Here is a 21,707-nt window from a genome sequence, read left to right as displayed (position 1 = left end):
GCATAACAAGTCCAAAAATTATGAAAATTTACAGGTTATCTCAAAATAATATATGTGACAACATATCCAAAAACCAAGTGAAAATTCGAAGTATAGCTAATTTTAGACCAAAAATGACATTTTTACTCATAAAATCACATTTAAATGCCATTATTGTAAATTATGAACAATAAAAATCCGAAAAATTAACCAAAATATCCTAAAACATTTTAGGACCAGAAATATTAACATGCATGGATTAATTTCGTGATATCTCATAATAACACAAATTTTACACGTTTTATTTGTTATTCTTATAACTCGGAAAAACTTTTAACCGATTTGCATGCAAACAACCGTGGCTCTTGATACCGATTGAAGGAAATGTAGATTCATATACATACTAACATACTCATATATGTCGAAATTAATTTGTCATAAAATTAAATGTGGATTTTATGCATGCAAACAATATAAAAATAGAGGAGAAATCATATCCTTACATTGGTGATTTCGGTTTAATGGGCACAAGAGAGATCACCTTTCTCTCTTGTTCTATAGCTTTCCCTTATGGAAGAACAAAGATCCAAGTGTAGGATCTCTCCCTAAGCTTTATACCCAAGGCTTTCTCTTAATTCAAATTAATATTATAAGTACTAGTATAATATTAATCTAGAAGAAAATTGAACCAAAATATTATAAAACACTTGAATATTTCGGTTTTTGGGGAGGAAGAAGATGGGAGCTTTTAATCTCTCTAAAACTCTTATTTTAGATTAGTTGTTGAATGAATGAATAATGACATTACATTATTGTATATGAGGTAAATTAAGAGGAAAAACAATTAGTCTTTCACTCTTAAAAAACCGGACCAAGGGGAGGTGAGAGGAGCCAATGTATGCATTAGTTTGCCTTCACAAGGTTTATAGGGTTGCATGGCTACTCTTACTTTTAATCATTATGTTTACCACTTAAAATGTAAACACAATTTTAGCCTAATACTCCTCCAAATTTCGGCACTTTTAGTTAATATGGATTCCATATTAATTTTGTCAATTGTCAATATGTCACATGTCACATGTCACATAAACTTGTTGTGTATTTTTATCATATTAAAAATCAACGTATTAATAAAAATACGTCACATACAAAATCGACTTAGTAATTTATAATTACTTGTACCAAAATATTTTTATCATTTATAAATCGCATTTATAATAATTCATTCAAATTTAATTGTTTCCTCAAACAATAATTTCATCCGAGTAATGATACAATTCAATTACTCAGACCGTATCTCATTTAATCACATTTCAATTTGATACGTAAATTTTACTTCCAAAATCATCCTTCAATTTTCAAGTAATTTAATTAACTCGTAACATTATACGATTAATTAAATAATCAATTAAGAGTGTTGCCCTATAGGTATGACCTAGGGGGTCAACTGATCACCACCGTCGCACGACAGTAATGTCAAACTCTAGTCAGCCAATCATTACCGATATATGTTGACCAGTTGACAGTAACAAAATTACTTCCCAATTGTATTCTTTATAATGAGATTTAAACATGTGATCATCATGATCAACAGTCGTGATCGCATTATTGTCGGAGGACACATATTCCAACAGTGCCTGTTGTTGTCCCTCAGGCACGGTGACCGGCTCAGGTAGGTTCAAAAGAATGGTAGGATCAATCAGATAGGTCTGGGGCTCAGGCCTGGGTATAGCACAAGTTTCCCACTCAGCCAAATGGTCAACAACAGGGAGATGGGCAGGGTTAGGAAGTACCATCCATATAGATCCCCTCACCCTCCAGGCATAAGACCCGTCATCCAACTTCCTCAACCACCTATTCTGACGCCAATACTGGGAGTCCATGGTAGGAACAGTCTCCACATACTCATCCCCCTCGGGAGGTGGGGTCTCAAAATCAGCCAGTCGCTGAGCTAGGCGGGTCACTATGGCCCCGCAAGCAATGTGTCGGGTCTCAGACTGTGCCATACACTCCAGACTAGAGCACACTATCCCTGGAGCACTATAATAAAACGGCTTCCTACGGTGCAAGTTAAGGTAAGACATAAGTAACATGACCTCATGAGAATTAAGCTTACTCACATCATCTCTCGTATACAACAAACAAGTCATCATCCTCAGGAACATACGAAGGGAAACATGCTGCACATCATTAATCAGCATAGCACTGGCACTAGGGGCAGGTCGGCCAGTCAAGAAAGGAAGGTAAAGAGGGGCACCACTATTCTTAGCAACATCACTCAGGTATCCCGTCCCCTCCTCCTCCAAACCCAGATGGCCCACAAACTCATCGAAAGTCAGCTCGTGATCCTCATTCATGAGACGGAAGGATACAGTCTTCCCCTTCTTATCATACTCATACGAGCTCAGGAATTCTAAGGTCAGATGGGGGTAGGACTTCTTCCTTAAATGATATAACCCCTCCATTCCCAAAATCTCAAATATATGAATTATATCTCCCCTAATCCCCAAGGTGTCTAAAATCTCGGGGTTCACACACCGAGTAGGTCGGAAAGGATGCCTCATCAAGGCTACAAAGGCCTTGCGCTGCTTGAAATCAGATAAAACTACCGATGGATATGCCTCCGCCGGTGGAACTACAGGTCCACTGCTTGACTGACCCGTCTCGAGTTGGACATTAGGACGGGTCCTCTTGTTGGGTAGGCCTCTGGTTTTCACCATGCTGCAAGGAAACAAGCTTTAACAAAGAGATTGACACACCAACACTTACCGCAAAAGACGGACTGTTTTTCAAGGGTAAACAAATTTTGTGACGAACTTTTACGACAAATTTTATCAGAAAAAATTACCAAATACTTTACTCATTACATCGTTACCAGCTTCAAGTTGTCTCAAACCAAATGTTAATCAACAAAACAGAGGGTATTTCGTTTTTAGCAAACCCTAGAGTTCACGATCCAATTTTAACCATGAAATTGCTTAAACAATGGCATACTCGAGGTTTATATACAATTAAATCCGAGAAACAACAAGGTGAAGGCTCAATTTCAGTTACTTATGATGAAAATTCGAATTATTGACAAAACCATACATAACTTTGAAAACAAAGGAAGGAAATTGAGTTAAAACCTTACCTTAAATTGGTTTATGGCAAGTGAGGACAAGTAGACTACCAATAATTCACCCAAAAGCTTGAGAAAGAAAGGGTATGGAGTTTTAGAGAGAAGGAGATGAGAAGATGGGAGGCGGAAATAAGGAAGAATGGGACGAAAATAGGGTTTTTGTATAACACGCTTAAGTCCCGATAAAGCAGTACTCGGTCGAGTATTGGGCATACTCGGCCGAGTGTCGACTACTCGGTCGAGTATTCCTCTTGCTCGGTTGAGTTTTCAAGGACAGTAGCGATTTAAATTATAAGAAAATAGACACTCGGTCGAGCACCTTCATACTCGGCCGAGTATCGTTGTGGACGTAGCCACCTACACGCCAGGCCAATATGTGGACGTATAGCGGTCTTTTTTAAAGCCACGCTCGGCGGCGTAAAAATGCTTTCGACCGGATCGTTTTAGATCGGTCGGTTTCGTCTCGGTAAAGGTCTCGAAACGATTAGAGATGTTCGGAGTCGCCACCAAGCATTTGTGGGATGCCTGGAACCCGTTCGAATTCCACTTTATACCTCGGTCAAATTGAAGCACAAAGCAGCGTTTGACATAGGTACTAAAGATAAGGAAATCGTCCCTCTTTAGCATCCTATCTCTAGAATGACTCTCGTACGCCCTGGATAAGGTTGTCCACTATCCAAAATTTCTGAGTAAGAGGTGAAGGTACGTATTAGGAAGCCCTTTAATCAGACACCCAATCCCGCCCGCGTTTAGCGGCCTCTACTGATCGATCTTGGTTGGTTGAATGCAAAAGTTGATAAAACGGTTTAAATGCACGAATGCGCATCCAATAATTTAAACCTAACATGTGAAAGCTTTCTAAGTTGATTGATTTAATCCAAGTATCAAGTATAAGATGTCGAGTTGGATTAATGGTTGATTTGCATGCAAGACGGAAATTAAACATCCATTTACCATATTAGGTTTAGGGTGCATAACATGATCCATTTGTCATAGTAAGGCATTTTGAAACTATGGTTTTGGATAGTTAAATAGTCATCTGATCCGTCCCATATCCAGGTTAACCGGAGTCGGGATCGTCCTAGACTAATGCTGGAAGGGAACAGGCCCTGTACCAGACGGCTATATGAGGCGCGAGCCAGCCGGCGGTGTAAGGGGCCTCCCTCAGGTTTTGAAAATGAGAAATGGAGAGCCTGTTTAGGCGCGGGTTAGCCCACGGTTTATGTGCCGTGTTCTGTCCTTTTAGAAAACGTTATAAAACGTGTTGAAAATGGGTATTTGAACCCGGTTTGATTTGAAGGGGCCGTTTAGACCGCATTTGTTGATTTGAAGAACTAGACTCGAATAATCATCATTATTTTGATAATATTCGGTGTCGGGTTCGATTTGACAAACTTGACATGAATAGTTTTGAAAATGATTATGGACTAATTGTTTTAAGTCCATTTGAATGTTATTAGTCGATACTCGTCATCGTACCCAGGTTAAAATCCGGCATGGTATGTAGAACCAAGGATGACTTTGTGTTGATGACTAATATGTTTGTTTGAAAATGTAAAGAAATGAAATAAAAGGCTTTAAAATACCTTCTAAATGTCATTAACCAAATATTATCACCGAAACACGGATTTAACCGTCATGGTATGAGGAACCAAGGGTGAAAAATGCTTTATGGCTAAAACATGTGAAATAAAATAACAATGGTTCGAAAATACTTGAAATGGTGAAAACCGATTACAAATATGAAAAAATGGATTAAGGGAAATAACGAGAACAAACACGGTTGATCTCTGGTCTGAATACCCCATTTAGGCGCGGGATAGTTGGCGACCTAAGGGGCTTCTTCCTCAGACAAAAAATCAGTTTTGACTCGTTTATTCCACGTTTTGGTTCATGTTATGCATGTTTTAGCATGTTATAGTCATGAAACGAGTCAAAACATAATAAAAGAGGATTTTTACACCCTCATACTTACATGTCTGGTTATGGCGAGTGACCGACGTACGTGTAATAACTCGTTTGATCGGAAAAAACTCGGTTTAAAACCGTTTTGGTAAGTAAAAAGAGTGTTTTAAAAGTTTAGTGATGGTGTAGTGGTCGAAATGGTCGGTCAAGTGATTTAATGCACGATAACGGTACCAAACAATGTGTAAGGCTCGTGTTTACGATCGGTAGGTCGTAAACTCGCGTCGGGTTATGACTTAAGAAGTCGAGTCGAGAATTTTAAGGGAGAAAAGAGGGGGCGGACGCTCGCATAAGTCTCAAATGGGTGGCATTTGAGGGGTATTTATAGGGAAATGAGTGGTTGTGTGAGTTTTGAGCGACGTGGCCACTTGGGCTGCTCAAAGAGGCGCGAGCCACGTCGCGGTTCTTCGAGTTGTGTTGTCACTTTCACAACAAACGCAATCATGATTTGTTCTATCCTTGGTTTTGTAGTCACATGTTTGGTACTTGACCAACATGAATCCGGGAAAACATAAGGTAGAAGGTTTGAAATGTTTGGTTTTTTGTGGTTGACTCGGTTTGACTCGTTGTTGGAGTCGGGATTTGAATTTTTGAATCGGTTTTTGGTCCGGTGTCGGTTTTGACTCTAGTTAGTGTCATTGCGACCCCGTCATCGTGCATTAAACACTCCAGGTATTTTCGAAATGTTTTGAAATATTTTATTTTCGAAATCGTTTTAAGTTTTCCAACGTAAAGTTGTACACAAACTGTTGATTCCAAAACATGTTGTAGTCCGATAATCATCGGGTGTTTGTTGGAGTCTCAGCAGATACCGGGTATCTACAGAGCCCCCACTTTGACTGAGGCTTGGACAGGGCGAAAGTCAAAGTAGAGTCCCCAGGTCAATCGAAGATTACAACCTGGAGACCAAAGCGACGTCGAGGCGGCTCGAAAGGATTCGGGCCATGGACCTGCCGTCGGGAAGGGCGACGCCAAGGTGATTTGAGGGTACGAGTCATGGACCTGTCATCGGGAATAGTTTAGAGTCTATCGACTGTCCGTCCGGGTCGTTTAAAATCCGTTAGACTACGTACAAAGGCTCGCCAGCCATAAGAAGGAGTCATACCTGAGGCATCTTTGGATATGTCCTTGTGTGTTTGCGGACAAAGGCTCGCCAGCTGTGGGAAGGAAATGTGCCCGAGGCATCTTCGGGATGTGTCCTTGAAAGGTTGCGGACAAAGGCTCGCCAGCCATGATAAGGAAATGTACCCGAGGCATCTTCGGGATGTGTCCTTGAAGGATTGTGGATAAAGGCTCGCCAGCCAATGACAAGGAAATGTACCCGAGGCATCTTCGGGATGTGTCCTTAAAGGATTGCGGATAAAGGCTCGCCAGCCAATGACAAGGAAATATACCCGAGGCATCTTCGGGATCTGCCCTTGGAGGATTGTGGGCAAAGGCTCGCCAGCCAAGACAAGGAAATGTACCCGAGGCATCTTCGGGATCTGCCCTTGGAAGATTGCGGACAAAGGCTCGCCAGCCATTGGTAAGGAAATGTACCCGAGGCATCTTCGGGATCTGTCCTCGACTGCTTGCGGACAAGGCTCGCTAGCCAAAGATAAGGAAATGTACCCGAGGCATCTTCGGGATCTGTCCTTGAAAGGTTGCGGACAAAGGCTCGCCAGCCATGACAAGGAAATGTACTCGAGGCATCTTCGGGATCTGTCCTCGAAAGGTTGCGGACAAAGGCTCGCCAGCCATGGGTACGGTCGTTAATGGACCATGGGAGTAGCCGCGTCAAATGGGCTTGTTTTGAAAGTTGCGAACTCGTGATGCCGCTGCGGGAATAGTGAGTATGGATTTTCACTATCACTGTTTTTGGAATGAACGGGTTCCGCGAGGAAGCCCCCTGCTGGTATTTGAAAGAATAGTGAATTTGGCATCTTCACCATTCGTCGTTCTTCTTTGAACTTGAAGTGGCGGTTTTGATCTCCGTTTGCTTGAATTTTGAAGGAAAATAGAAAATTTGAGTTTGCTATTGCGTTTGAAGTGACGGTTTATATGCCGCTGCTGACGTTCGTAAGAAATAGTGAATTTGGAATCTTCACTATTAATTGAAGTGACGGTTTATGTGCCGCCGTTGACATCTGATGGAAATAGCAAATTTGGAATCTTCACTATTAATTGAAGTGACGATTTATGTGCCGCCGTTGACATTTGATGAGAATAGTGGAATTCAATTCCCAACTATTATCATGAAAATGACGGTTTTCATTGCCGTCGCTTAAAATTTGGAGAAATAGCGGTTTTTTGAATTTTCGCTATTATTTTTGAAATTTTGAAGGGAAATGGTGAATTTTGATTTCACCATTATTTTTGAAATTGGCGGTTTTGATCGCCGTTTGCTTGAAATTTTTCGAAAATAGTGAATTTAAATTTTCACTACTCGATTAGAGGGACGGTTTATTTGCCGTCGTTTAAAGCTTTTGAAAATAGTGAATTTAAGTTTTCACTATTTGTTTTTGAGAAAATGACGACCTTTAATATCGTCGAAGAAAAACTTGAAGTTTAACACGGGAAATTGGGCTAAAGCCCAAAATACGCTGAAAGAGCAAAGGCGAGGCCTGGTTTAGGCGCGAGCCACCTGGCGAACCAAAGGGGCTTCCCTATTTTTCTGTAAAAGACGCGAGGTTGGTCCGCATATCAACCTCACTTCATCTTCTTCCTTTCGACACAAAAACCCGCAAAAATCGCCATTTGAAGGACCTTTGCTAGCTTCTACTCGTCCCACTATCAAGAATGTCATCTCAAGGTAAGTATTTCCTCTTGAATTCATTCAAATTTGTTGATCTTTAGCTTGATTGATTTAGGGCGGATTTTACCCTAAAAAAATCGAATTGGGCGTTTTTGATTGAGCCCATTTCGAGCGAAATTGATGCTTGCATTAGGTTAGAAACCTGTTTAGGAGTATAGGGGTGCTTTTAGTTTGCATTTTGGTCCCCGTTCCCGCTCCCTATGCTCGAAAAACGTGAGTGAGGCGAGAAACCGTCTCATTTCACAATGCCAAGTTTATTTGCTTGGGTAGTGGGTCCCACTAGGTTGCATTGTAGTTGGGAAAACCCGTATTCGCCATTTATGGACCTTCGTTGGATATTTGTGGGCAAAATTGGATTTTTGCCCTTTGTGACGGTCTTACGTTTGACGAAATAAGCGCCTGTTTGGGCTTGAATTGAGTCAGTTTGCCTTGAAATGGACCTTATTGGTAATTTAGGTCACCTTGAGGCGTGATAAAATCACGTCTGCCTTTTGCGGTCGTTTTTGAATTTTTGACCGGTTTGGGCTCAAATTAGCGTATGAATTGCCTTTTTGAGCCGTAGAAAAATACACCATTGTGTCGGGAATGTATTTTGATTTGTAGGCGGACCTTGTATGGGTCATGAAATGCCGTTTTTATGATTTTGACTCGTCTTTTGCTTGAAAAGAGGGGCGAGTCATTTTTGTGTTTGTTTTTTGTGAATGGTTTTGTTTGGTTGGATTTTGGGCGGGATTGCCCTTGTTTTGCATTGCAGGTTATTTTTGTTTTTTTTGGATTTATCCGTTTCATGCCGTCGTAATGCCGAAATTCCGGCTGACGTTTTTTGTTTGTAGGAGAGTGTTCGGGGCATGCCGAGTTCATGGCTGCGACTATTGAGGAGTTGTTCGGGACGATCTCGGTTAGCACGCCCGCCGTGGTTGTGGAGGACGTTACCGAGGAGGAGAGACCTCCTGAGCAGACTGTTGGGGCCACAGGGGCTGTCGAGGAGCGTGAGGAGCCCTTTGTTGGGGCTGCTAGCACTAGGAGAGCTCAGACTGGGGCTGAGGCGAGTACCTCCGGGAGGAGGGTTTCTACGAGGGAGCGTCGTCCTCGGGGCACCAGACGGTCGTTACGGGATGTCAACAGGGTCGTTGAGTTGGGCCCTACCCACCACGTCGAGTCTCGCGGCCATAAGAGACAGAGAGTGGAGACAGCCGAGGACGATGCTGACGTCGCGAGTTGGAGAGCCAGGCGAGTTACGGCCCCGCGGGGGTTGCTTTTACGGGCGGCGCCTGAGTGGGCCGAGGGTTTTGACGGTAGCCAATTATTGCTTCGACTGGACCGACACCTTTCCTACCGTGCTCACGAGGGCATGGTGAGTCGTGTTCCCCGGTTGAATTTTGTCATTTTTGAAGTGTCGGGCCTAAATAGGCATCTGACGTTGTCTGTTTTTGATTTCAGGAGATTGGCACCATGAGGACTTTCTCGGGCTTTTCTAACTGCTTGGGTTTCTACGACGTTCTCCGAGCCGGGTCGTGGGCGTTGATAGAGAGGTCGGCTTTTGGGCCGTTGGTGGCCGCTTGGCGGGACATTCACAGGTCTTCGATTAGGGCAAACCTGTGTTTGATCCGCGCTATGTTGGATCAGTATTGGGATACGACGTCGTCGTTCCACATGGAGTTTGGGGAGGTCGGCGTAACTTTAGAGGACTTCGCCATGGTATCCGGCCTTCCCTGTGGTTAGTTGCCCATTTAGTTTCCCGAAACGCCGGAGAGAGTGTCCTCTCCTGCGGTCGCTGCTTTGATCGGTACTGCTTTGCCGGAGCCTTCCGACGTCACTTCGTACTTGATCGCGAGCTCGTACGTGAAGGACCACTTCACTGGGAGGGTGGCATGTGTTACTCCGATGCCGTTGGCGAGCCCAGAGGCAGATGTTGAGGCCGACGCGAAGGAGGCGCAGCTGTGGTTGTGGTACTTCTTGGGTGCCACATACTTTGGTGACAAGGGTGAGCGCTTGTCGACCAAGGTGCTTCCTCTCCTCACCGACCTTGACACTTTGGGTCGGTTTGACTGGGTTACGCCGGCTTTGGCGAGTTTCACCCGGTACTTGTATGCGGCGGTGCGTCCGGAGACAGTGGGAGCGGGTAGTGCTCCTGCCTTAGTTGGTCCCGGCTTCATCTTTGAGGTACGGATTTTTTGTGGTAGCTTTTTTTTGAGTTTGATTTTGGCAATTTTTGAGAAATTGGCTGATTTGTGTTTGCTGTGTTTGATTACAGGCTTGGTTGTATGCTTACTTCACTCCTCTGCGTCCGGGGACCTCAGACGGTGTTCCTTCGGCCTACCCTGCCGTGAGGGGTTGGACGGTGGCTCGGAAGAAGTCGATTAAGTCGACTTACGAGGACTGCAGGCGTCGCGTGAACAAGCTTCGGGTTGCTGATGTAAGTTTCCGCTCTCTTCCCCTTCTCCTTTATAGAAATAGATAGAGATAGGATGATTAGGCAGCTCATGAAGCCCCCAGTTAGCTGAATAGCTTTGCTTTGAATGCAGTTTGTTGGGCGGCCTTGGGAGCACTACACGGGTGTACCGGCTGCCATCAGGGAGTGTTTGCGGCCTCGCAGCTCCCTGCGTCTGTACCTGGAGACGGCGATTGAGCCGGTTTGGTACTTAGGTGAGCGTTTAGTTCGCCAGTGCTTTACCGAGACATTCATCGTGCCGGTTGACACGGCTAGGGTGTTGTTCCAGGAGTCGACCCCTGACGAGGTTGAGGAGCACCTTCACGGTCGGGGAGGTGAGGAGCTGTTGCTGCGGGACGTTGACTACGACACCTTCCGGTTGTCGAGGCTTGCTTGGTACCCGATTGAGGTACGTTTTCCTCTGTTTTTTTTGTTTCCATTGCCTCTCTTAATAGGAGGGTTTGTCACTTTTGATGTGGATCCAAATGGCAGGGAGTCGACCCGCTGATGAGGACTCAGCCCCCAGCTTTCCCGACGGAGACCACTTTTCAGGGGCCGGGTTGCGAGGAGCTTCAGTTGCGCTTACCGGAGCCCGTGGCGGCCGAGGTGATCGATGCCGGCATGGAGTGGAGGTTGATTGTTCTGAGGGTGAGTTCCTGACTTGAACACTTTCTCCGATTATACTTTGCCTTACATCGTATTGAAGGACATTTTTGTTTTGCAGGTGACGACTGTTAGTCACCAGAATTTGTGGCGGATGGCTAACCGCTGGAGGGCGCTTGCTGGTGACCTGGCTACGAGGGAGGCTCGGCTTTCTCAGGTACGTTTTGTGTGCTGTTTTAGTGTATTTGGTGTTTTATTTCACGTTCTTAGATCTTGAGGATCTGCTATTATGTTTTGTAGGGCACTGCGGATCCGGCGGAGCTTGCTCGGGTTCGTGCTGAGTTGGAGGCAGCCAGGTCGATGATCGCGGGCCAGGAGCTGGGGATCATCTTTCGGGACCAGGACTTGAGGCGTCGTGAGGACGAGCTGCGGAGTCGAGACGCGGAGATTGCCTCCCTCAGGGCTCAGTTGGCTGCGGCGGAGGAGGTTCGCGTCGTGATGGAGGAGGAGACGCTGGAGAGTTCTCCGGAGAGGGAGCTTGAGCAGGTGGTGGTGTCTGCATTGGCGGCGACTCCTAGTGAGACCAGGACTGGTCCGACGGGAGACGTCGAGTAGTTATTGTAGTTTGTCCGTGTCTTGGACTCTTGTCTGTACATATTTACATTTTGCGTGAGGCAGTTTGTATATATGTGTTTTTGGATTGTGGTTTATTTTGTGATTTTTGGCTTTTTTTGTGTTGTGTTTCGGAGGAGCGCAGTCGGCTGTTTGATTCTCCTTTTGCTTTGCACCAGTTCCTGCATCGTTAGAGTAGAAAACAGGCAACAGATAGCACATATACATAAATGCAAACACGTAGAAGCATTTGATTGAAAACACGTAAAGCATTTGATTGAAAACCAAAATTAACCAAGATGACTTGAAGTTAAGATTGAAATTTTGAAATGAATTTTGAAAATTCCGTGACAAATCGTCACGTTCGGAATTCAAAAGGAATTAATTTGAAAATTTGAGCAATTAACTCGTGTTGTGAATTAAATTGCATCGAAATTTTTGAAAATTGACTCGAAAAAATCAAACTCAAACCGTCAGGAAAGAATTTTAGAAAAGGACTTTTGCGAGTATATTTGATTTTTGAGGTCAAGACTCGAGTTTGTGAGTGCTTGAATTTTTGAGAAAAATTGATGTCGTGTTATCAATCTTCGATATTGAAAATTTGATGGAGAATTGCGAAAAAGCGAAAAATTTTCGGAATTTCGACTGACATGGAAACGATCCATCGCGGATCGGGGCGACTAGCCCTTCCCTCCTTAAAAAAAGAAAGAAAAATCCGTATGTTTAAAGCTGCGTCATGGAAACCGTGTCGGATTTCGTAAAACGCGAAAACAAGGAAATGTGAGTGTGAGGAAACACAAAATGTCCCGGATCATCCCAAAGAGGCGCCAGCTTCCTGGCGGGAGGTTTGAGGTGTCAGGAGAAAACACATGTTGAAAGAGACAAGTCAACAGCGGGAATCCTGGAGAAGCCTCAAAGCGGCGCGAGCAGCCTGGCGATGGAAGCCGGCTCTCCCCTTTTTCTGAAAAATGCGCTGATCATTTTGTATAAATAGGGATGTTTGCGCTTCATTGTTTCATCATCTGAAACAGAAAATCATCTCTACATAACCTCTTCTTCTTCCACAAAAATATTTCATGGATGCTTTTGAGAACGCCTTGCGACAATGGTGCCGGGATTTGTCGCCTCCCGAAAAGTATCAACTTGCTTGCATGGGAGTTGGTCAATTGTTGGTGCTTCGTCAAGTCAAGGTGCAATCTTCGTTTCTTGAAGCATGTTCTCGGTTTTGGGATTCGAAACACCATGTTTTCGTTTTCCCGAAAGGTGAGCTTTGTCCTCTTGCCGAAGAAGTTGGAGCCATTGGTGGGTGGCCGGGTTGTGTTCCGGTGCTTCCTCCGACTCGTTTGTGCTATAAAGAGAAATTCCGTTCCATGTTGGGCTTATCAACAAGCCAAATCAACTTTCTTCTTGCTCCACATGGTGTGGATATGTTGGCTCTTATCAACATCTTTTCAAAACGACTAGATGTTAATGTCTCGGAGGTGGCTAGGAGAAGGGCTCTTGCTTTTTGCCTTGTCCATGTGTACCTCTTTGTTGATGTCTTGAAGAAGGAGGGGCCAAGATTCCATGGTAGCATGACCCTTATCCATGTGATTGAGCAAATGGAGCATGGTAGAGATCCATCATGGTTGGTGCTTGGAGAGATTATCCAAGCTTTGGACAAGGAAGGCTCTTGTGGAGAAACTCCCTCTTTTGGATCCCCAAGGATCCTCCAAGTGTGGCTATTTGAGAGGCTAAGGTATGTAGAGCCTCCGGTTGATCCTTCTTCTTACTCCTTCCGTCACTTTACCATGAGGAAGAAGTTGTACCCGGATAGTTTTGCTTCCACCGAGGCCTATTGGGCCGCAAGATTGGCGGAGGAGGGTGGTCCTCATATCCGTTGGGTGGTGTCGTGGTGGCACTTGAGGTCCTTCACGGGGTTGCCCGCTTCGGGTGCTAGTCCTCGTTCTTTGATGGTGGTAAGCTTGAAGGTTGTTTCCTTTATTTATCCCGAAAGGCTCATGAGGCAAATGGGGCGTCAACAAAAGGTGCCCGCTCAAGATGATCTTGTCCAAGAGAAGGTTTTCTGGAACTCCGAGCTTGTAGAGTTCTTTGAAAGGTGGTGGGCCACTCGGCCACTTTGGGAGGTACCAAACCCCGTTGCCACGACATGGGTGACTCCCACTTATGTCAAATGGTCGCGTGCTCCGTCCTTGGAAGAGAGATCCAAATTCCGTAAGGACGAGGTTGTCGACTTGAAGTACCGAGAGGTTGGCAAGGCCAACCGTGCCTTCTTTGAGGAGTATGTTGATGGAGCTACTCCCGATGTGATGAGACCACCGAAGAGGAGGAGTTCCGATCCCAAGAATATGGTGGGTCGCGCATTGGCCTGTCTTGGGTCGAATATGGGGTCTTGTGCTAGACCGGAGGCCATCGCCGTCTTAGATCCGTTGAGGATCCGTTCCGAAGAAGAAATCCATGCTAGGCGGGCCAACAAGAGGAACAAGGGGAAGATGTACCCCGAAGGAAAAGGCAAGGGTAGAATGGAAGAGTGAAGACCTCCATTACCCACTTTATTATTATGTTGTATTATTGTTGTGAGTTTTTATTATGTTGTACTAGCTAGTTGTTGTGTGATTTGTGCTAGTTTTACTATGTGAGGTGTGTTAGTTGACACCTTAGCTTTGACAAGTTGTAGACTCGTCGAGCTTTATTTATGGTTGAAATTGTAATCCCTCCCATTATTAATTAAATAAGAGGATTTCCCGTGTCGAAAATTGTGAACGCTTGTTTCTTCCATCCATTTGGTGAAGGCAATTCGATTTGAATCGTCCTAAACAATTGCACTTGGGAAAGTGGTACTTGGTGGAAAGGGAGAAAGGCTCATTTTTGTATGTTGGTGGGAAAGGGAATGGTTTTCCCTTTCTCTTTTTTGGGATGTTTTTGTATGTGGGTAATGTTTTTTTTTATTATGGGAATGGTTGTATCCTTCTTGTGTAAAGAAGGATTGCCTACGTATTCACCTGAAGAAGTGAAATCAAACCATGCTCGTAGTTCAGGGGGTTTTTTTGTTTTAGTGCAAATGGACGTTGCCTTTGACAGATCAAAGGACATTCGAAACGGGCAAGGTGCCGCAGCTTAGACTCGATAAAACATGCAATTTCAAATCAGAACACGTTGAGGAACTTGACTTGAAAAGGGTTGAGGTCGTTGCTAGTTGTAAAACTAGGCTAGGTCGTTGGTTGCTAGGGCTCAAGGGTAGTATTTCTTGAGTTGGTCTAGGTTGGTCGGGTTTGTAAAGTCCTCCCCATCTAGGTCACTCAGTCTCACTGCGCCCCCCGAAAATATTTTCTTGACCAGGTATAGCCCGGCCCAGTTGGTTTTGAATTTTCCCCTCGGATCGACGGGTAACGGTGCTCGAACTGACTTAAGGACCAAGTCGCCCTCCTGGATGTTTCTGGGTTTAACCTTCTTGTTTAATGCCCGTTGTATATGTCGTTGGTATTGCTGGACGTTGCGCAAGGCGTTGAGTCGTCGTTCGTCTAGAAGAGTGAGTTGTTCGTACCTTCGACGGGTCCATTCCACCTCAGGGACTTGACTCTCCAGTAGGATGCGTAGAGAAGGGACCTCTAACTCTACCGGTTGAACCGTCTCATACCATATGCTAGGTAGAAGGGTGTGGCGCCTGTCGTTGTTCGAATGGAGGTTCGGTATCCCCAGAGTGCGAATGGGAGTTTGCTCGGCCAATCGCGGTAGTTGTCTTGCATTTTCTTGATAATGGTGACAAGAGTTTTGTTCGCTGCCTCCACCGCTCCGTTAGTTTGGGGACGGTAGGGGGATGATCGATGTCGTTTGATCTTGTATTTGTCCAGCAAAGCTTGAGTTTCCGCCCGGAAGTGAGACCCTTGATCGCTGATGATTTCATGGGGTATCCCGTATCGGCAGATGATGTTGTTTTGAATGAACTTGGCCACTTGTTTGGCGGTCAAGACTGCATATGACTGTGCTTCCACCCATTTGGTGAAGTAGTCGATGGCGACAAGGACGAAGCAATGCCCCTTGGTGCCTATCGGGTTGACTTTCCCGATGATGTCGATGCCCCAGGTTGAGAAAGGCCAGGGTGACGTCATGGTGTATAAAAGGGATGGTGGTATGTGTTGTATGTTGGCGAAGATTTGGCAATTGTGGTAATGTTTGACGTAGTTACGGCAATCGGCTTCCATGGTGGTCCAATAGTAACCTAGCCGCATGATTTTCCGTGTAAGCATCATTGCACTCATGTGAGGGCCACATTCTCCGTCGTGAACCTCTCCCATGACTTTTTTGGCTTTGTGATGGTCAATGCAAAGGAGGAGAATTCCTTGGGGTGTTCTTTTGTAGAGTTGATTTTGGTTTATCACGAATTGTTATGCAAGTAAACGGATGGCTCTTTATCCTCTTTGATCAGAGTTGGGAGGAAATTCGTTTTTGGTTTTGTAATTGAGGATGGCTTGGTACCAAGGTTCATCATGGCTTTCCTCGTCGTCGATAATGGCACAAATGTGAGCTGACTCGCTCCGTCTTTTGACACATAGGGGCATTGATGTCATGTCGTCCGGTATGTTGACGAGCGCGGCCAGTTTTGCCAGGGCATCAGCAAATTGATTTTCCTCTCGTGGCAAGTGGAAGTAGTCGACTTGGTCGAAGAACTCAGCCTCTTGATTGATCTTTGCTCGGTAGGGAGCTAAGCTGTCAGATCGGATTTTCCATGATCCTGACACCTGATTGATGATGAGTGAGGAATCGCCATGGACCCTCAATCTCTTGATGCCATGTGTGATGGCTGCTTGTAGGCCGATGAGACATGCTTCATATTCAGCGGCATTGTTGGTGACGGCGAAGTCTAGCTTGACCGAGATCGGAACGTGTTCTCCCTCTGGTGATATTAGAAGGATTCCTACCCCGAAGCCTCTCAGATTAGATGCACCATCAAAGTATAGGTACCATGCGTCGGAGTCGGCATAAAGGATGTCTTCGTCAGGAAGTGACCATGTGTCGGTCATTGGGTCCTCGTTGACGGGATTTTCTGCTAGGAAAGCAGCGACTGCTCTTCCCTTGATAACCTTGAGAGGTACAAACTTGAGATCAAACTCGGACAGCATCAGTGTCCACCTAGACAGCCTTCCGTTTAGCACGAATTTTTCGAAGATGTATTTAACCGGGTCCATCTTGGAGTAGATGTGGACCGTGTAGCTGAGCATGTAATGCCGCAGCTTCTTTGTTGACCATACTAGGGCAAGGCATGTCTTTTCCAGTTGGGTATACCTCGTCTCGTACTCGATGAACTTTTTGCTGATGTAATAGATGGCCCGCTCTTCGCTACCAACTATTTGTGCTAGCATTGCTCCCATGGCTGTGTTGGTAACAGTCAGGTATAGGGATAGAGGAATCCCCGGTTGAGGTGGCATGAGGACAAGAGGTTTGGATAGGATTTCCTTTATCCTGTCGAAGGCTTTCTGACAGTCGTCGTCCCAATCGGTGTGATCGGAGGCACGAAGCTTTTTGAATATTGGCTCACAAATCATAGTGAGCTTGGCAATGAACCGGCTGATGTATTGGACCTGACCGAGAAATCCCCGAATCTCCTTCTCGTTACTAGGCCGAGGCATTTGTTGAAGGGCTTTGATTTTGGTTGGATCAATCTCAATGCCTCTCTTGCTGACGACATGTCCCAAGAGTTTTCCGGAGGTGACCCCGAATGCACACTTCTGAGGATTTAGTCTCATGTTATATTTCCGCAGACGAGCGAAGAATTTCCGGAGGGCGCTGATGTGGCTGTCCCGTTCTTTTGATTTGACAATCATGTCATCGACATACACCTCTATCTCCTTGTGCATCATGTCATGTAGGAGAGTAGTAGCGGTTCTCTGATAGGTTGCTCCAGCGTTGATGAGGCCGAAAGGCATGACTGTGTAGCAATATGTACCCCACTGTATAGTGAACGCAGTCTTGTGCATGTCTTCCTCAGCCATTTTAATCTGGTTGTACCCAGCATACCCGTCCATGAATGATAGGAGAGCATGTTTGGCAGTGTTTTCCACCAGAATGTCAACATGTGGCAAAGGGAAGTCGTCTTTTGGACTCGCCTTGTTCAGATCCCTGAAGTCGACGCAAACCCGAATTCTTCTGTCTTTCTTTGGTACGGGCACAATGTTGGCCACCCAATCCGAGTATTCAGACACTTTGATGAACCCAGTCTTGAACTGTTTGTCCACTTCTTCCTTGATTTTTAGGGCCCACTCAGGACGCATCCGGTGTAGCTTCTGTTTCACAGGTTTAGCCCCAGGTTTAATGGGTATCTGGTGCTCTGCAATTTCCCTGTCAATCCCAGGCATATCTTTGTAAGACCAGGCAAACACGTCCTTGTATTCGTGGAGGAGGTCAATGAACTGTTCTCTTTCCGAGGGGTCCAGGGTTGTCCCTATCCTAAGTTCTTGAGGTGCATTGTCGGTTCCTACGTTAATAGGCTCGGTTTCCTCAATGATGGGGGTTCTGGTTTCCCGTTTGTCAAGTTCTTTGTCTAAGTGAGGTGGGTAGTTACTCAAGTCAAATTCCTCATAGTCACTCAGAATTGCATTGCAGTTAAATTGAGACGAGTCATAATCAAACTTAGCATTCATTAAGTTGACACGAGCGAAAAGCTCGGAAAGGACAGATATCTCGTGATCAGTCAGAGGCGAAACAACAGAGGAAGTGGCCTCTGGAACAGGCTCCAGATTATCACCTTTCATAGGAGTGGGGGTGACCCTAGTAGACTCAGACTCGGACTCAAATCCTTCTTCACTTCCCTCCTTGAACATAGGGCCTTCTCCAGTTGTTATCTTGAGAATGCGGCCCTGGTGATCGGTCCACTTGATGGTTTTTCTCCAGCCCTGGGTGGCTTTCTCCGGGTCAGTATCGGAGATCAAGGCGGTTTGATCAAATTGATTGTCTTTCAGGGCGATGTTGATGATGTCCTCATAGTCGAGGTGTTTGACGTTATCTTCCCCAAATAGGAGTGTGACAGCTTGTCCGTCAAGGCATGGTGACGACTTGGACTCAGTTGATGCAGCTTCGATGTTGTCGGGGATAAAGTAGCAATCCTGGAAGACTTCCACTCCCGGGTACCTAGCCTTCACCATAGAGTCATAGATTGGTTCCGGAAAGCCGTGGTAGAGCTCGGACTCTCCCCCGGGGACAAAGTATCCGTTGAGAGTCAGGTGGTAGGGACGGAGGATAACCCAGTGCTTCTTGCGTTTTCGGACTAGGAAGTTCATCTCCCGAATATCTTCGTCGGTAGGTTCGTATCCCAGCCCAAATGGAATGTTGGGGACCTTAGCCTGCTTCAAGGGAGGCAATGGGTCCTTTAGTGGATTGAGCGGCAAACCCGGGAAGTAACCCTGACGCATCATGATACGGTTGACCGTGAGGTTGGTGAACGGGTCACAATCAGAGGGCGCCAATTCATCAGTTATGGCGTTCACGGTTTGGAAATCCCACATTTCATTGTCGTCCTCCTCAATGGCTTGGGAGGCTATCCCCCTTCTCATAACTGCTTTGGTTGGGTAAGCGGGAATCGTGATCGTTTTCCCGTTAAAGGGGACCCTGATCTTCTGGTGGAGAGTTGAAGTGACCGCCTTGACGGCGTGAATCCAGGGACGCCCCAGGAGCATGTTGAAGGATGCGTCGATATCGACCACTTGAAAACTTATTTGTCTTTCTAGTGCTCCGGTTGCGACGGTCAAAGTGATAAGCCAGCGACCTTGCAACTAGTGCCGTCGTAGGCGCGTACTCCTTGATTCGTTGGGATCAAATCAGATTCCTTGATACCCAGTCTGTGGGCAGTCTTAAGAGGAATGACATTTACCGCAGAACCGTCATCCACGAGGACCATGGGTATATTTTTCTGGAGGCATTGTACGGTGATGTACATGGCCAGGTTATGATTGGCTCCGAACGGAGGGATGTCCTCGTCGGAGAAGACGACTGGGTTGTTTAGATCAGAGGCGTCTCTCGTCATGTGCGCCACTATTTCTTCTGGGGAAGAGGTGGAGGGCACGGTTAATTTTCCCAAGGCCTGCAGCAAGGCCTGTCGATGCTCAAAAGACGTTGCGATCAGTTGCCAAATTGAGATTTCGGCTTTTGCTTTCTGGAGCTGTTTCAGGATTGAGTTCTCGGGGGCCTTTGGTTGAGTGTCCACCTCTGGGACGATTTGGTCATTCGTTGTAGGAACGACCGTTGGGTTGTTCGGATTTTGATAGGGACGTCCGGAACGGGTGAGATCTCCGATTTCTTTCGCCCGCTTCTCCTTCCTTGGGAGGATATAGACATCCTCAACATCATCCCTCCATATGCCGTTAATTTCAGAGTCTCGAGGATACCTTGGAGGGGTATTCCTCGGTGGGTAGTTCTTGTGGGGAATATTTTTGTGAGGGCGATTTTTATGGGGGTAGTTATTTTGAGGGTGATTTTCGTGAGGTCTATGCCAGAATGGTCGCGGGAGCAATCCATCCTGGGGTGGGTAGTTTTGAATGCTTGGGGAATTCTCCCTTGGGCGCGGTGTTGGGAGATTGAAGATGAGTCGACGGTAGGCGTCGTCGAGTCGGGTGATTCTTTCAGAGAGGCTGACTATGGCCTCTTCAACTTGTTGAAACATAGTGAGCATAGTGGCAGCACTAAACACAAACACTCCGTCTGAAGGATCCTTTTCCAAAGCATTCACCTCGTCGTCAATTGGCAGGATGAGGTGAGAGGAGTCTAGGGTCGGCCCATCATCAGAAATGGCGTGGATTCCCAAAGGATTCGTCTTGTTGTTCGGTTTAGTTGGTGGGGGTAAAGGCAAATCTCCTTTCTCGATCATGTCTTGAATGAGGTGCTTGAGTTTGAAGCAATTTTCGGTATCATGCCCTTTCCCTCGATGATACTGACAGTAGGCATTGGGGTTCCAGAATCGGGACTTCTTGGCGTCGGTCGGATCCGGGGTGCGTTCGATCGGTTGTAACTTCCCTTGGTCCATGAGCCTTTTCAGGGCACTTGCATAAGTCGACCCTATGTTGGTGAACACTCTCTGGGGGTGCTCAGTTTTCTTAGCGGATGGTTCGACGAGGTTAACCTCATCAATCTTGTTTGTCTGACCGTAAGGGCGAGATCCGGTTGAGGTGGATCCCTGATAACTCCTGCCAGTGGTCTTGGCTAAGACACCCTTTCGGAGGTCGTCCTCAATACGCGTCCCCAGAATCTGCAGATCTTGAAAAGTTTTGATATTCTGATACCTCAGTAGGTTGGCATAAACCGGGCGGAGATTGTTGACAAACTTTTCCACCAGAGTTGATTCACTCGGCTTACTGACCAATTGAGTACTCACCCTCCTCCAACGGGTTAGGAACTCAGTGAACCCCTCCTTGTCGTTTTGGGTTAACACTTCGAGAGTACGGGTGTTGGCCTAGATCTCGACATTGTCGGCATACTGTTTGGCAAACTCGACCGCGGTCTCATCCCAAGTAGTAAGGTTTTTCGGATCCAAGGAGTAGTACCATTGGCGAGTAATCGGCTCCAAAGAGGATGGGAAGATCCGGGTAAAAAGCTCCTGCTTGACCCCCTTAATGGCTATGTAGTCTTTGAAAGCACGGATATGGTTGAGTGGATCCTCCACTCCCTTGAACTTAGGCACATCAGTCAGGGTGAAGTTGTCAGGTAACTGGTCCCCAACGGGTTCGAACCTTCGGTTGTTCTCAAGATGGATATTGTTACCCCGGGCTAGGAGCTGTTCTTCCAAGAGCTTCAGCCTCTTCTCAGTTTCAGTCAGAGGTGGGGTATTATGTTCCCCAGTTTCTTTGTTCTCCAGGGCGTCGATACAGATCTCGACGCGATCCAGGGTGACCTTGAGAGCGGTAAGCAGGCTGGCTAGTTGATCAGTTGTGACATCTCTGTTGTTATCATTGTTGTTGTTGGACGAAGCTGAAGACGGGGCCATGGCTCTGACGCAAAAAAACGGCTCACATTACAACTCAATCCGACACGGTTCTAAGACTGAACGCAGACGACACAAAGGACGAAACAAAAATCAGACTCAACAAGACGGGGTGACCGTGTGTGGTCCCTCGGTGCTGACTCGATTTATGACGTGACGGGGATGCCCCGAACCCGTTCGAATTCCACTTTATACCTCGGTCAAATCGAAGCACAAAGCAGCGTTTGACATAGGT

The 21,707-nt window shown here is 46.0% G+C and overlaps 1 long non-coding RNA gene across 1 annotated transcript; it reads left to right on the top strand.

Moving 5' to 3' along the window:
* Positions 1-9,803: 9,803 nt before the first annotated feature.
* Positions 9,804-10,494, top strand: LOC141588069 (uncharacterized). The gene is made up of 3 exons (XR_012519780.1): positions 9,804-10,022; positions 10,114-10,275; positions 10,385-10,494. It is a non-coding gene; the product is annotated as an uncharacterized LOC141588069 (long non-coding RNA).
* The last annotated feature ends 11,213 nt before the right edge of the window (positions 10,495-21,707 follow it).

Source organism: Silene latifolia, chromosome 1 (assembly GCF_048544455.1).
Source record: "Silene latifolia isolate original U9 population chromosome 1, ASM4854445v1, whole genome shotgun sequence".
In the NCBI taxonomy this organism is placed as follows: Eukaryota; Viridiplantae; Streptophyta; class Magnoliopsida; order Caryophyllales; family Caryophyllaceae; genus Silene; species Silene latifolia.
The sequence above is the reverse complement of the archived record's forward strand: the minus strand, read 5'-3'. Positions and strand labels throughout refer to the sequence as shown.